Source organism: Tupaia chinensis, unplaced genomic scaffold, assembly GCF_000334495.1.
Source record: "Tupaia chinensis unplaced genomic scaffold, TupChi_1.0 Scaffold000377_5, whole genome shotgun sequence".
NCBI classification, from domain to species: Eukaryota; Metazoa; Chordata; class Mammalia; order Scandentia; family Tupaiidae; genus Tupaia; species Tupaia belangeri.
In genome coordinates, this window is record NW_006159879.1 from 2,449,584 (window position 1) to 2,464,371 (window position 14,788).

The window sequence follows — 14,788 nt, forward strand, 5'->3', positions numbered from 1 at the left end:
AGAAAAATAGAGAGGTAAGACATTTGTGGGATACAAACAGTTTATTACCTGTTGATGACGAGTACAGTATTCTCAACTGGACTGGTCTGAGGTGTATTTCATGTTGGGTAAATTCTCCCTACAAGTTAAATGATATATAACAATTGAATGTATAAAAAATACTTTAAAAATAAATTTAAAAAATAAAAATAATAAAAAGCTGGGGTGCTTTCTGAAGAGGAGGGTGCAGTAAGCATAGATTAAGCTCCTTAGAAAGTGAGAATCTGAGCCTCAGGACCAGACAGAAGAGAAGCATGGAAATTGTAAACGGCATATTTTCTTCCACTGTGGTTTATTTTCACCTCTGCAGCTCCTTCACCCAGATAGCTTAAAGCTTTGGAGTCTAAATGGAACAGAAAGCAGAAGACTTTACAAATGAGACCTCGAATTAGCCTACAGCTGAGCCAGGCTGCGGGTCTTGGCTTTCAGCGGATGTCCACGTTCCAGACCTATGGAGAAAGCAGAGTGGACACAGCCTTGGCAGTGGCTCTCAGGCCAGAGCAAGACAGCTCAGGAAGTGACCTCGGAGGTCTGTCACCAGGCACACCCTTAGAGGTAAACAGCAGGCGCAGGCCTGGTCGAGTTAGGCTGATGCGATCAGGACGCGAGGACCCTGTTTTCCTCTCAACCCGTTCGGCAAGTCAGTTCAGAAAGGGCATGCACCCGCGGGCGTCTCCCTGCTTCCCTGTCAGGAGAGAGCGGTGGATGTCTGGGGCTGGGGCTCCTGCTCAGCGGGGCTGTACACAGCATGGCAGAGGTGATCTTAGTGGTCACAGAGCTGGCCCTCTCATCTCCTGAGACGGCGTCCTCGTGCACAGTCCTGGAGGGGGACCTGCCCTCTGCCCAGATCTGGCTTCCAGGGGCCCTGAGTTGGGAGGGGACATTCCTGAGTGGCCTTCCTGCTTGCCCAGGACTCCCCAGTTTTAGTACCAAGTTCTGGGAAACGTCCAGTGCCTAGCCAAGCGAGAAGGCTTCGTACTGAGAGGCCACAGTTACCTGCTTCTGGGTGACACGATCTTGACCTCACTTTGGTTCCCACTTTCCAAGGAAAGTGATGTCGAAACCACTGTGAGCACACCACCTCCAAGTGCTCGGTCTGCCCTGACTCAGGAAGCATCCGGCACTTGCTGCTGGGGAAAGGTCACCTGGTCAGGGTTGAGGAGAGCCTCACCCTTCTCTGAGTGGACTAGGGGATGATGACGGAGCTTTGCTTCACTGTGCGTGGGAAGGGTCTGGCCGTGAGGAATGGCCACACTGGGGGAGTCTAGCACTTCTGGGCATCTCCAGAGCAGGAACCGTATGACGTTACCATGGTTATTTGCTGTGGGATCATCATGTTATGGATGATGGAGCCAAGGTGTGGAGATTGGAGACCTTGCCTAGGTCAAACAGCTACAAAGTTAGTGGAATAAGGCTGAACAAACTCAGCTGGTTCCAAAGTCTGCTCCATTCTCTGTGCTGGAACAGGGTAGCACAACTAGACCCACATAGGAAGTCCAGGGTTCAAAGCCCAGGGCCTCCCTCCATACTTGATGTACATGTGCCCATGACCCAGGCTGGCTGAGGCTGAAGATGGATTGCAATGTAGACAGCCTATTGAGGGTGCTTGTATTTCTCTCTCTTTCTCAGAGAAAATAAATAATAAACTCTTTTTAAAATGTATTTAAAAATGATTAATGTCAACTAGAATTTTTTTTTCTTGAGAGGTTTTCGCTATAGGGCGCGTGCACTCGCCAGACAGAGAGAGACATAGAGACAGAAAGCGAGAAATCACCCCCCGGGGGGATGGTCATACCACAACCCCTTCTCCTCCATTCTCCTCTCGGGATCTTGGACACGCACGCACACGCGCCTGGCGTGAGTTTTAAGCCACCGGGTCTGGGATGCGAACCGTGGTCGACTACGTGGGAGTCTAGCGACATAGCCATTACGCTAACTGCTGGTTCCCCCAACTAGAATGTTTTAGAGGGTTTTATAACTTCTCACGGGCATAAACTGATCCCACAGACCCAAATGTGCACTTGGGTGGGTTCTGGTACAGGACAAGTTCTATCACTTTCAAAGGAGCCCACGTAACCATTGCCAAGTGACTTGGGTAGGCGGCTGCCTTGTGAGGACAGTGCTGTCCCACACCTCTGTCCAGACATGCGAGGTGCCTGCAGATGCTCGGACTGTAGGAAAGGCTTTCATGTCCAGCCTACGTAGACAATTTCATGTGAGACAGGGTGCGTTTTATAAACAGGAACAAAAAGAAACTCCTACGGAAAGCAAGCGAGCTGTGACAAAAGAGCACAGAAAGTGCTGGTTGGGCCACGTCGAGGCCAGTGGCTGCACTAGGCAATGGCCCACGTGGAGGCACGAGTCCCCTCAGGGCTCTGCTCAGCAAGTGTGGCTGCCTCGGTGCCATGGAAGCAGAGGGCGGCTGCCGGGATCGGCTCAGGGAGTCAGCGTGACTGTGGTGACTTCAGTGGTGGCTAACTGTTGATTTAATAGATGGGAAATGACCACAGCTCTACGAAGAACAGGAACTTCCTTTACCTTACTTTGAAGTGTTGGAAGTTTGGCCCAGGTTCAGGTTTTTGAGGGTTTTTATCGACAATAGTAAAAACACCTAGTACAGACTCGCCATTCACAGCATGTGCTCCAAGGCTCTGCTAACAGGCAAGAGGAGAAACTGAGCCAGCGGTCTACACTGACCATCCAGGAAGAGGCAGGAGGAGGCATTACTCTCCGCCCCCACTACTCTGGTTGAGGGGGCAGGTCATGTGAAGATGGCGAAGTCTATCTCTTCTCTGCTAGTTCCTCAGCTCTCTGTGCCAAAGTCACAGGTGCACCGACATGGTCAGCACAGACACCAACAGTTTGTGGCGTCAGGGACTTAGCAGAGAGCTGCAGGGTCTTCTTCAAGTAAGAATGTTTTATGTTTTCAGCAAATACGCAGAACAAGGCACTTCCTGATCAGCTCTCTGCTTAGCTAGTCATCCCCAAGACAAAAACTATTTTCAACAGAGTGAGAAACCATGTTGATGGTTCCAGTGGGTTCAGGAGTCGTCCCGCTGCTGTGGTTCAAAAAGTGAGGGTAGGTTAGAATTTCAAAATAGAGAACAAGGAAGAAAGCACACACCTTCTCCCCCTGAACTGGAGAAAGCTTTATAACTACACTCAGAAAATCTGAAGAATTGTGAGATTTGCTGATCATACGCTTGGATGTCTAGAAGGTGCTAATGAATTTTTTTTTATTTAATTTTATTTATTTATCATTTTTATTTATTTTAATTTGACCAGAGAGAGACAGAGAGAGAGAGAAAGTGAGAAAGCAAGCTGCCAGGTCTGGGACTTGAACTGCAGTTGGCCATGTGGGAGCCAGCGCCCCCGTCCCGCTGCTGTGGTTCAAAAAGTGAGGGTAGGTTAGAATTTCAAAATAGAGAACAAGGAAGAAAGCACACACCTTCTCCCCCTGAACTGGAGAAAGCTTTATAACTACACTCAGAAAATCTGAAGAATTGTGAGATTTGCTGATCATACGCTTGGATGTCTAGAAGGTGCTAATGAATTTTTTTTTATTTAATTTTATTTATTTATCATTTTTATTTATTTTAATTTGACCAGAGAGAGAGAGAAAGTGAGAAAGCAAGCTGCCAGGTCTGGGACTTGAACTGCAGTTGGCCATGTGGGAGCCAGCGCCCCTAACCACCACACCACCTGATGGCCCCAGTCCTAATAAATATTAATGGAAAAGCAACAATGGCATGTACTCATGGGAGTTAGGACAAGTTGGGTCAAGTTAGGTTTGGGCTTTTGTGATGGAATGAATGTATAAGAGCAGGGCATGAGTTCGAGGTCAAACTATGGTTCGAATGTTTCCTGCCTCCCAAACTCACATTGAAATTTAATTGTGATTGTGCCAGTATTAAGGTGTAGACCTTTAAGGGGTTATCAGGCCATGAGGTGTCCACCCTCATGGACTATTGGGCTATTATAAAAGGTGAGTACCTCCCCTCCTGTTCTCTCTCAGCTCTTCTTCTCGGAGACAAAGTCCTACCCCTGCAGAGGATGAGCATTCACGACCCTGTCATGGGATGAAGACCAGGCCCCTCCCAGACATGGAACCTTCTGACGCATTGATCTGACTTCCCAACCTCTACAGCTGCGAGGTAATACAGTCCTGTCCAACTACCAGTCTGTGTTACTTTGTTATAGAAACCCAAAAGGACTAAGACAGCCTCTCTTTCTCAATATGATAGTGATGGAGAGAGGGAAATAGTTGAAGAGAAGACACCCAAGGAAGAGGTAAGCATGTCTGAAACCCCTGTGATGGAAAGATTTTGATGGGCTGAAATTGAGTCTACTGTCACTGAAACATAGGTGGAGGCAAAGCTATTAGAGAAAAAGATGGTGGCAAGGAGAGGCTTGGGTCACACCGGGGACGGTATAGTTGTTTTTAAATCTTAAATGCAATGGGAAAACCATTAGAAATCTCAAGGAATTAAATAGCACAATTAAATTACACACACACATATATGTATATTTATGTATATGTATATATATTTAAAAACCCACTTTAGCTGTTGGATGGCAAATGAATTGAATAGCCGTGAAGATTCAGTTTGGTGTGAAAATTCAGTGTGCCTGTGAGATAGTCAGGACCCGGGCTGCAGAGGAGAGGGTAGGATTCAGGAAGGCCCGAGGGTGGGGGTAAGATGGAACAGTGTCTATTATTTTGACAGTGTAGTGCCAGCTGGGAGTTTCTTAGAAAGATTCATTGGGCTGGTATGTTACTTTGTTTTGTCTGGGTTTGGTTTTATTTTGGAAAGGGGGTTTCCAAGCAGGAGCGACAGAGAATGAGTAAAAGATGGGGACCAGGAGCGAGATGTGCAGGGAGAAGGTGAGCCGAGAAAGGACCAGAGAGATGAGGTGCTGAGTGGAGAGGCCAGGTCAGGGTGAGCCGACCATGTCTGTGGGGAGACTAGAACCTGGCCAGCTGTTAAGAGGACTGACTGAGGGGCATAGCAGACAAGGTGGGAGCAGTATGGCCGCCGGCCTCCAAAGGCTGTGGAGGTGGGATGCAGTGCTCGGGGAGACCCAGCCTCTGCACCGCGCCTCTTTGCGGTGAAGTGGTGACATATGTTTACATGTGCGTCTGCAGCACCATCCGTGTGTCCAGGTCCGCCTGTTATCAGGTGCACTCTTTTTAAAAATGTATTTGATATGTTTAATCACTGTGCATCACCACAGCTGGGCAGTCCTCCATCTCTGAGCCCCTCACTTGTTTCACTCTCTATTCCTCTCGATTTCCTTCCTCTCACCCTCCCCTACCTTCCACCCTCCTCCCACACCGTCTGCAGTGTCTGCAAGATACTCTTGCTGTGGTCAAAAGCAGTGAATATCCACTTGCCACTACCAGATGGTAGCTGCACTCTAGAGACATCTTTCTCCATTTATTTTAGTTTAGGAACCTGTCTCATTTGCACCTTATGAAAATATCTCTGATGGAAAGAAAGAAGCTTAATCACAATTGAAGTTACATATTCAGGCTGAAGAAAAAGGCTGCAAAATCATTACTTCTATGAAAGGCACAATAGGACTGCCAAGCAATTTTCCATCAGGCACTCTCTTCAATGAATACTCAAACTTTAAAAATATTCCAGCCTAACACCTTCATTTTATAGATGAGCATACTGAGGACTAAGTAGATTAAACAAACTCTCTAAGATTAAAACACTCCCCCAAGATATGAAGCTGGTTAGTGGCAGAAGAAAAACTCAAGCCTAAGAGACAGAATTTGCTGCTCAATGCATTTTTCATTACGCTGGTTTATTTAGTTGAAACAGATTTATTTTTTAAGCTTTAATTTCTTTCTTTCTTCTGTGACTGAGAGAAGCACAGAGGTAGGCACCTCCAACAGGGCTTTGATGCCACAACCAGCCCCAGCCTCAGCCAGCCGGGACCTGGGTGTGCACACACCTCCCATGCTCAGAGGTCTCTAGGTGTGAACCTGGAGCCCGTTTACCACTGCACCACCAGTGGGCCCGTGAGACAGATCTCGAAAGTGACTCCCCATGAGCTCACTCATGAGTTTGAAGGAAAGGAGGTATCTCATAACTTTACAGTGGCTTTTTTTTTTTGGAGAGGTTTTTCGCTATAGGGTGCGTGCGCTCGCCAGGCAGACAGAGAGAGACAGAGAGACAGAAAACGAGAAATCACCCCCAGGGGGGACCCTTCTCCTCCATTCTGCTCTTGGGATTTTGGGCTCCTACGCACACGCGCCCGGCGTGAGTTTTAAGCCACCGGGTCCAGGACGTGAACCGCGGTTGACTACGTGGGAGTCTAGCGACAGCCATTACGCTAACTGCTGGTTCCTGATAGTGGCTTTTCTTGAGTACTGTACCCCATCCTACCACCCTCCTCGGGTCCAGCTGAAGAGGCCTGTCTGCTCTTGACACTTTTGTGTGACTGTCTGGTCTGGTCTGTACGCCCTGACATGAGGACTGCCCTGCCCCACTGGCCAGGGAGCACCTGCAGCAGCAGCTGGGTGCGCGGGTGAGAAGTGGGCGGGGCCAGGTCGGAAACAATCTGTACTTGAAGATGTGGCTCAGGCCAGGCTGCCTGGCCAAGGGAAGCTAGAGCAGACGTGGCCGCATACTTTAAGGGAGAAGGCCAAGGGCCCGAGCAAGGTCAGAAGTGGCTGGAAAGACAGAAAGGAAAAACTGAACAGTAAATCTAGGCCCAAATGCGAAACAGCTCGAAGCCTTCAGCACTTCTTGCAAAGTGGTGCCAGGCTGTGGGACTACTGATTTGAAACCCACGTGGCTCAGGAAGCATCTGCCTTGCAGCCAGTAGGATCTGCACAGACAGTGGCCGGAAAGCTGTCGGCACTGCCCTGAGTCGTGGACACAGGGTGACCAGAACGTTCAGGTTCTGTCCAGGCCCATGGACGGCGAGCACACAAGGTACCCACATAGTTCTCTTGGGACAGATGGAGGAGTTAACTCTGGAGAGCTTCAAACTCAGAAGGGCAAGAAAGAAGCGAGGGAAGCTGGCAGCCCACCCAGAGCGCCGGCCTCACTCTGTAAGTGAAGGTCCTGCCTGTGTAGACGTGACAGACAGGGACTTCTTTTGATTACCACCTGAATCTGCCATATCGCAATCCTCACTGCTCCATTTCTTAGGCATATTCTGAATACCCATAGCAGGTGCACTCGTGTCATGAAATAAACAAGAACTCAATGAACACAGTAGGTAAGTTACACTGGAGCCCAGTAAGCGTCTCCCGTGGAGAGCAGGCGACCAGGAGTAAGCCAGGGCATTGCAGAGGGCACTTCGTCGCGCCCGTGTGTCAGTGAGCTCTGCACAGCCACAGTGGACATGGGGACTCAAAAGAGGGGGCCCTAAAGGCCGGCAGGTGGGATCAGCTCGACTCAACCGCAGCTGGAAGCAGGGGAGCCTACGTCTGGCCTGCACTGCTTACTTGCCCTTGCCTGGGCCCCTCGGCTCCTTGGGGGGAGTCCAGGTCCTCTCCACACAACTCCAGTTCAGCAGTGCTCATCTGCCAGAGCAACCCAGTCATTTAAATTGTCTTTAGACAGAGAATCACAGAAAAAGATCCAAACCTATGGGGGTACTTCAAAAAGTGTGTGGAAATGCAAATAAAATACACCTTTATTTTGGTGCAAAAATATTTGAAATCATAAATAGTTTTTCCACAGTACATATTTTCTATGAGGGCCAGATGGTAGTTAAGGTGGCTGGATCCCATGTGGCTGACTGCATGGATCAAGACCCAGACGAGTGGCTTGAAAAACATGCTGGGTGCATGTGTGTGTATACATGCCTCAAATCCCAAGAGTTTGGAGAAGGGATTGCTGCATTGCCATTCCCCCTGGGGGTAGATTTCTCACTTTCTCTCTTTCTCTTCCTCTCTCTCTCTTTCTAGTGAGCATACATGTCCTATAGCAAACTAAAAATACGTATTTTTTCCATGAAATTGTTGAAGACTCCCTCATATATCAGTTATTCTAACTTGAGTACATAAAAATGTGCATTTGTTTATGAACCTTCTGCTGTAAGGCCTGTTCTCTGAAATCTCCATTTTCTTTGGAGGTTCTTGCTTTAGGGCATGTGTGCTTTCTAGAGACAGAGGCAGTGAGAGGGAACATGAGAAATCACCTGTGGGGGCATGGCAACGCCACAATCCGTTCTCCTCCACTCTCCTTCCAAACTCTTGGGCATGCATGCACACACATCTAGCATAATTTTCAAACCACTGGGTCTGGAACTCGAACCACCGTCAGCTATGTGAGAGTCCAGTGACATAACCACTACACCATCTGCTAGTCCCTCCATTTTCTTTCTTACACACACTATTCTCATAATGTGCTATCTAAGACCTCCTGCTCTGTGCTTTATAATGTGGAAGAGAGATGATAGACTCTTGCACAAAAGTATGAGTGTACTAATTTACACTCCTGCCAACAGTAGGAGGGTTCCCTGTAAAGATGTACAGTGATTAAATGTAAATAAGAAATGAAAGGAAAAAAAAAAAAAGAAATGTGTCTATCCCTTCACTTCTTCCATTACTCACCTTCTTTTAACTCAGCAGCTGTTTTCCTAGCCTCGAATCTTTACCCAGTCTACACAACCTTACACTGTGTTCCCAATAGCTATGCTATTCCACTTTCTTCTTTTACTGCCTGGCAGCATCTTTAATCAGCTTGTGTAACTATAATAGAGCTGGCATAGCAGGCATGAGGGCCAGCTACTGTCGCCCGGAGTGCATGGCCACCCGGGGAACACAGGTCACAGTGGGCAGTGCCAGACTGCCCTCCGTGACCTGTCAGAAGCTGCCTGTGCTGTCCTGACCTGGAAGCAGACTCGGGATTTGTTCCCAGGCCCTGTCTCTTGTTCTCATTTTGCTCCTAGCCAGGTGGCCAAGGGCTGGTGCCCACACCAGGGATCTCTGGCTCATTTCGGGTGGTCAGTGCCCCAGCTTCACTTCCTGGAAGGCTCTTCAGTGAGCATCTGGCCACTAGGCCTGGCACACCTCTAGATATCTCTTGGTAGGTGCCTAGGTTATGCATGTCATCAGCTAATTTTTATTCTCAGAGCTGGGCAGAGTCAAGGCCAGAGATCTTTAGCGAGGGAAGGCATGGGGGAGCTCCCTTACCCGCCAGCTGTCTAGCAGCCTCAGCTCTTGTGGAGCTATCTGGGTTGCCTGAGGCTTCAGTTCAGCAAAGCCTGGGGCACCGGGTGAGCCTGTGGTAGGCAGTTAGTCATGAGCGGGCAGCCCTTGAAGAGCGAAAGGCTCACCTAGCCCCGGGAGCCAGGAGGGCAAGGCAGTTTGCCATCTTCTTTCCTTGAGGCCTGAGGGAAGCACACAGGGATGATTTTTAGAATTTTCTTTTATCAAAATTCCTAAGTAAGTGTATCAATCAATGCCCTAATTCCCATTAGGGACATGGACTAATTGGGAAGTCTAATTGGGGCAACCTGGCTCACATTGGACATGTGCAATTAGGTGATCAAGTTCCTCACTTTACCTGTGAGGAAGGTGAGCAGGTGCAGGAAAAAGGTGTGGATTCAGATTTGAAGGAAGGGCATAGGCAGCGTAATGGGCCTCCCACTAATGAATATTCATGACCTCTACTAATAAAACGATGGTTGACCAGTGCCTCATGCAGTTGCCACTTGGCAGTCTGCCCGCCCAGGGGTCTTCTGGGTGTATTGCTCTTCTTTCCTATTAAATCTTTTTTTTCTGCCTACTTTACCTTTGGTTACGGTCTTATTTTGCACCTAGGGACAGATCTCTAATCTTAGTGATCTGGACCCAAAGAACCAGGGATTTCACAACATTGCTTGACACTCTCCCATCGGTTAACAAGCCCAGGAAGCCCTGTACCCGAGGCCCTGCCCTACATGCCTCCTGCAGACATCGTGCAGTGTCCAGCTGTCACTCTGCACAGCGCATGCTCAGTCCTCCTCCCCAGATGGCAGGGGAAGTGCGTACTGTTGTGCGAAGCGCACTTACGTAATAATGTGTATGTGCCATTACTGCCAGTGTGGACAGAGACTCTCTGTAAACACCTAATCCCACCAGGGTCACAGAGCACCCAGGGGAAGGTACCATCTCCACGTAGGCAAAGGGGCTTCACGTGTTTCGTTTTCATGGTTTAACATTCACAAATCTTAGAAAGAAAGCAAGTGTGCTACACTTTTTTTTATATTTTATATTTTTATTATTTTTTATAGTCAGTCACTGTATATTATTACAGCATATAAAATGAATACACTGTATATTAGTTCAGTGAAAGATATTACCATAACTATTATCGTCAACAGATAATTTTTCATTTGTGTCCCTTAGATGTTTTGCTTCTTTCTTGTTCCCCTTGATTCCTTCCTGTCACCCTCTGCGATTTCCCTTCCTCCTCTGCACTCTCTAGTGTCCACAGCTGCTCTCCATGTGTTTCTGCCGCAGAGTGCAGACATTTGGTATATACTGAGTGGGGACATACAAAGCATGCTACATGTTTAGAAAGCACTTTATTTTTGGATTGGCATTTTCAATACATATTTCTATTTCAGGGCATTTTAAGATTATTCTAGTGAACATCAAAAATATAATTCTTCAAATTCAAAACAACCACCTTCAACACAGTAATTAAGTGACTCTTATTTTATCATAAACTAAGAATCTACAGTAAATGCTGCCACTGAAAATACCCTAACAGTTGCTTAGGCTTGGTTTATGGGACAACTTTGCGAGTCCACACTCAGGCCTGGGAGTAACTTTGGAACTTTGGCCACTCTGCTGCCCAGTGTTCTGAGGGCTGGGGCTCGCCCCGCCCACCGGGAGACTTGAACCTGGTCTGGCAGGCCTCCTCTTGTGAGTCCATGCTTGAGACCTGGGAGTAACTCTGAACTTTTGGCACACCAGCCCACACTGTACAAAGCACAGCGTGTGACTTGACCCTCTTCACCAAGTTCCATCTCCTTAGCTGGCAACCCTCTCCTCAAGAGCTGAACATCTATCTGGAAGAGGAGCCAAGCACCTGAAGCTACCTCTCCCTGCTTCAACCTGGGAGACACAGCCCTCTGGTAGGAGCACACCTGGGAATGAAGGGTGACATTTTCTCTACCAGCACTACAGAATCTACTCCAATCAACAGAAAAAAGCAAAAACTGCATCAGATAACTAGAAACCAGCACAGATCTTGAAGAAACATGAGAAAACAAGGGAGGGACTCTGCCCCAGGTGAACATAATAGCCTCTCACCAACAGTGGACAACACAGAGAAATACACAGAAATGTCAGGAAAAAAATTTCCAAATATTCATAGTGACCAAACTCAATGAGATGCAAGAGAAAACAGACAATCTGTTCCAGGAAATGAGAAAATCACTTCAGGACATGAAAGAGCAATTTTGTAAAGAAACAACACACCCTAAAAAAGAATCAAACAGAATTTCTGGAAATGAAGAATACAATACAAGACATTAAAATCTCCCTAGAAAGCATTAATAGCAGATTGGACCATGCAGAAGAAAGAATTTCTGACATTGAAGACAAGGTTTTCAACATAGACCAGATTACCAAAAAGAATAAAAAAAAAACAATGATGACAATATACTTAGAATTCTAGACCCCATTAAATACCCAAATATTTGTATAATGGGTATTCTAGAAGGTGAAGAATCTACTAAAGGCATGGAAAACCTCTTTCATGAAATACTATCTGAAAATTTTCCAAATATAGAGTAACGTGGAGAAATTTAGACCTGAGAAATAAAAAGGACCACAAATAGAATCGACACAAAAAGATCTTCCCCAGGCACATCATAACCAGATTGGTAAAAATTAAAGACAAAGATAATATTCTAAAAATGACAAGGAAGTTATCAGGATAACTAAAGAGAGACAAACATAAATACAAGAACAAAAACAACTGAGAAAATGGCTATCCAAATGACAAGGATAGGTCCGCAAATATCAATAATAACATTGAATGTTAATGGATTATATTCTCCCATTAAAAGACACAGACTGGGACCAGCAGTTAGTGTAACAGCTATGTCGCTGGACTCCCACGTAGCGGACCGCAGTTCAAGTCCCAGACCTGGTGGCTTAAACTCACGCCGGGCGCGTGTGCGTGCATGCCCAAGATCCCGAGAGGAGAATGGAGGAGAAGGGATTGCGGCGTGGCCATCCCCCCTGGGGGGGTGATTTCTTGCTTTCTATCTCTCTGTCTCTCTCTGTCTGTCTGGTGAGCACACGTGCCCTATAGCAAAAACCTCTCCAAAAAAAAAAAAAACACAGACTGGCTGAATGAATACAAAAATAGAAGCCATCCATCTATATGCTGCTATTAAGAACCACAACTCACTGATAAGGACGTACATAGACTGAAATTGAAGGGCTGGAAAAAGATACTCCATGCAAATGAAAACCAAAAAAAAAGGATGGAGTTGCAATACTGGTATCAGACAAAATAGATTTTAAGATGAAAGATGTAAGAAGAGACAAAGAAGGACATTACATAACACTAAAAGGACTTGTTCATAGAGAAGATCTAACACTTGTAAATATCTATGCACCCATTACTAGAGCACCTAAACATCAAAGAGAGACTGTTAGATCTCAAGGGAGAGGTAGACTACAACACAACAATTGTAGGGGATCTCAACACCCCACTGTCTCCTCTCAACATATCATCTAGACGAAAACTAAACAAAGAGATACAAGATCTAAATGATACCATACATGAAATGGACTTGACATACATCTACAGAGTATTTCAATCACCTACCACAAAAGATACACTTTTCTCACCCCCATGTAGAACATTATCGAAGACTGACCACATGATAGGGCCCAAAACAAGCTTTTACAAAAATATATAGAAACTATATCCAGCATCCGACCATGATGGAATCAAACTTGAAATCAACTACAGAAAGAGCCCTTGAAAATTCATGAGCACATGGAAAGTAAACAACCTACACCTGAACAACTTTACAACTATAAAAGAAATTAAGACTGAAATAAAAAGTTTCATAGAAATCAAAGGTAATGAACAAACAAGTGTGTATAACCAATGGGACACAACAAAAACAGTCAGAAGCTAGAAGTTCATAGCAATTAGTGTCCACAACAAAAAAGTGGAAAGGAGGGAAATAAATAACCTAATGACACAAATCAGGAAACTGGAAAAACAACAACATAACCCCTTAAAAAATTCCAGGAGAAAAGAAATAATGAAGATTTGAATAGAAATAAGTGAAATAGACAATAAAAGAACTACACAGAAAATAAACAAAACCAAAAGCTGGTTCTCTGAGAAGATAAACAAAATCAACACACCGTGTAGCTAGATTAATCAAGAACAGAGAAAAGAACAAGATGAATCAAATCAGCAAGGGAACAGGCTTTACTACAACAGATATAACAGAAATGCAAAATATCATCAGAGAACACTATGAGCAACTGTATGCCAGCAAACAAGAAAACCTAGATGAGATGGACACATTTCTGAACACATATAACTTACCAAGATTGAACCAGGAAGAAATAGAAAGTCTGGATGAACCCATAACAAGCAATGAGATTGAATCAGTAATATACAGTCTCCCAACAAAGATGAACCCAGATCCTGATGGCTTTTCTTCTGAATTCTATAAAACCTTTCTATATACATAGAAAATCCAAAAGAATACACACATGGACACACACACACAACTCCTGAAAGTGATAAATGAATATAGTAAAGTGCAGGATACAAAATAGACATAACAAAAATCCATAGCATTTTATATATCAATGGACAAAGTAAGACAGAATTAAAGAAAGAAATCCATTTACAAAAACCATAAAACCAATAATATATGTAGAAATAAACCTTAACAAAGACATCAAAGATCTCTACAAGGAAAGCTATGAAATACTAGAAAAAGAAATTTAAAATGATACAAAAAAGTGGAAAACTATTCCATGTTCCTGGATTGGAAGAATTAATACAATCAAGAGATCAATCCTGCCCAAATTATAATGCAATTATGATCAAAGTACCAGAAATATTTCTCACAGAAATAGAATAAACAATTGTAAAAATCGTCTGGAAGCATAAAATGCCCCATATCATGAAGCTATACTGTGCAAGGGGAATAAAGTAGGAGGCATCTCACTTCCCAAAATCAAAACATATTACAAAACTGTGGTAAATAAAACAGCACAGTATTTACTCAAAAACAAACAGGTAGACCAGTGGAACAGAAGTGAGAACACCCAAATAAACCCCAAAACATACAGCCAACTGATCCTTGACAAAGAATACAAGACGATCCAGTGGGGAAAAAAAATCTCTTCAGCAAATATTGCTGGGAGTATTGGATAGCCATATGCAGATGAATTAAGCTAGATCCTTACCTCTCACTACTGACAAAAATTAATTCAAAATGGATTGAGGATCTAAACACAATACCTCAAACTATAAAAATACTGATAGAAAACACAGGGAAAACTCTTGAAGACCTCGGAGGAGGCAAAAACTTGTGGACATGTTACCGAACTCAAATCAGGTTCGCTCGCCCAAGCGCAATAAAACCAAGCCATAGGCACATGGTGTGGTGAAGGAAAGTACAGCTTTATTGCAAAGTGCAAAGCAAGGAGAGCGAGCAGCTCATGCTGAAAAGACCCGGTCTCCCCGAGATGTTCCCCACATGCGTTTTTGTTTTTTTTTTTTTTTTTTTGGAGAGG

General features: G+C 45.2%; 1 long non-coding RNA gene across 2 annotated transcripts in view; it reads left to right on the forward strand.

Annotated features, from left to right (window-relative positions):
• Window positions 1-227: 227 nt before the first annotated feature.
• LOC102501971 (uncharacterized) overlaps window positions 228-14,788 on the forward strand; it is a 26,416-nt gene continuing 11,855 nt past the window's right edge. For both annotated transcript variants that reach the window (XR_001370751.2, XR_001370750.2), the window contains exons 1-3: window positions 228-594; window positions 4,055-4,193; window positions 4,284-4,329. This is a non-coding gene — a long non-coding RNA (uncharacterized LOC102501971). The remainder of the gene's footprint in view (window positions 595-4,054; window positions 4,194-4,283; window positions 4,330-14,788) is intronic.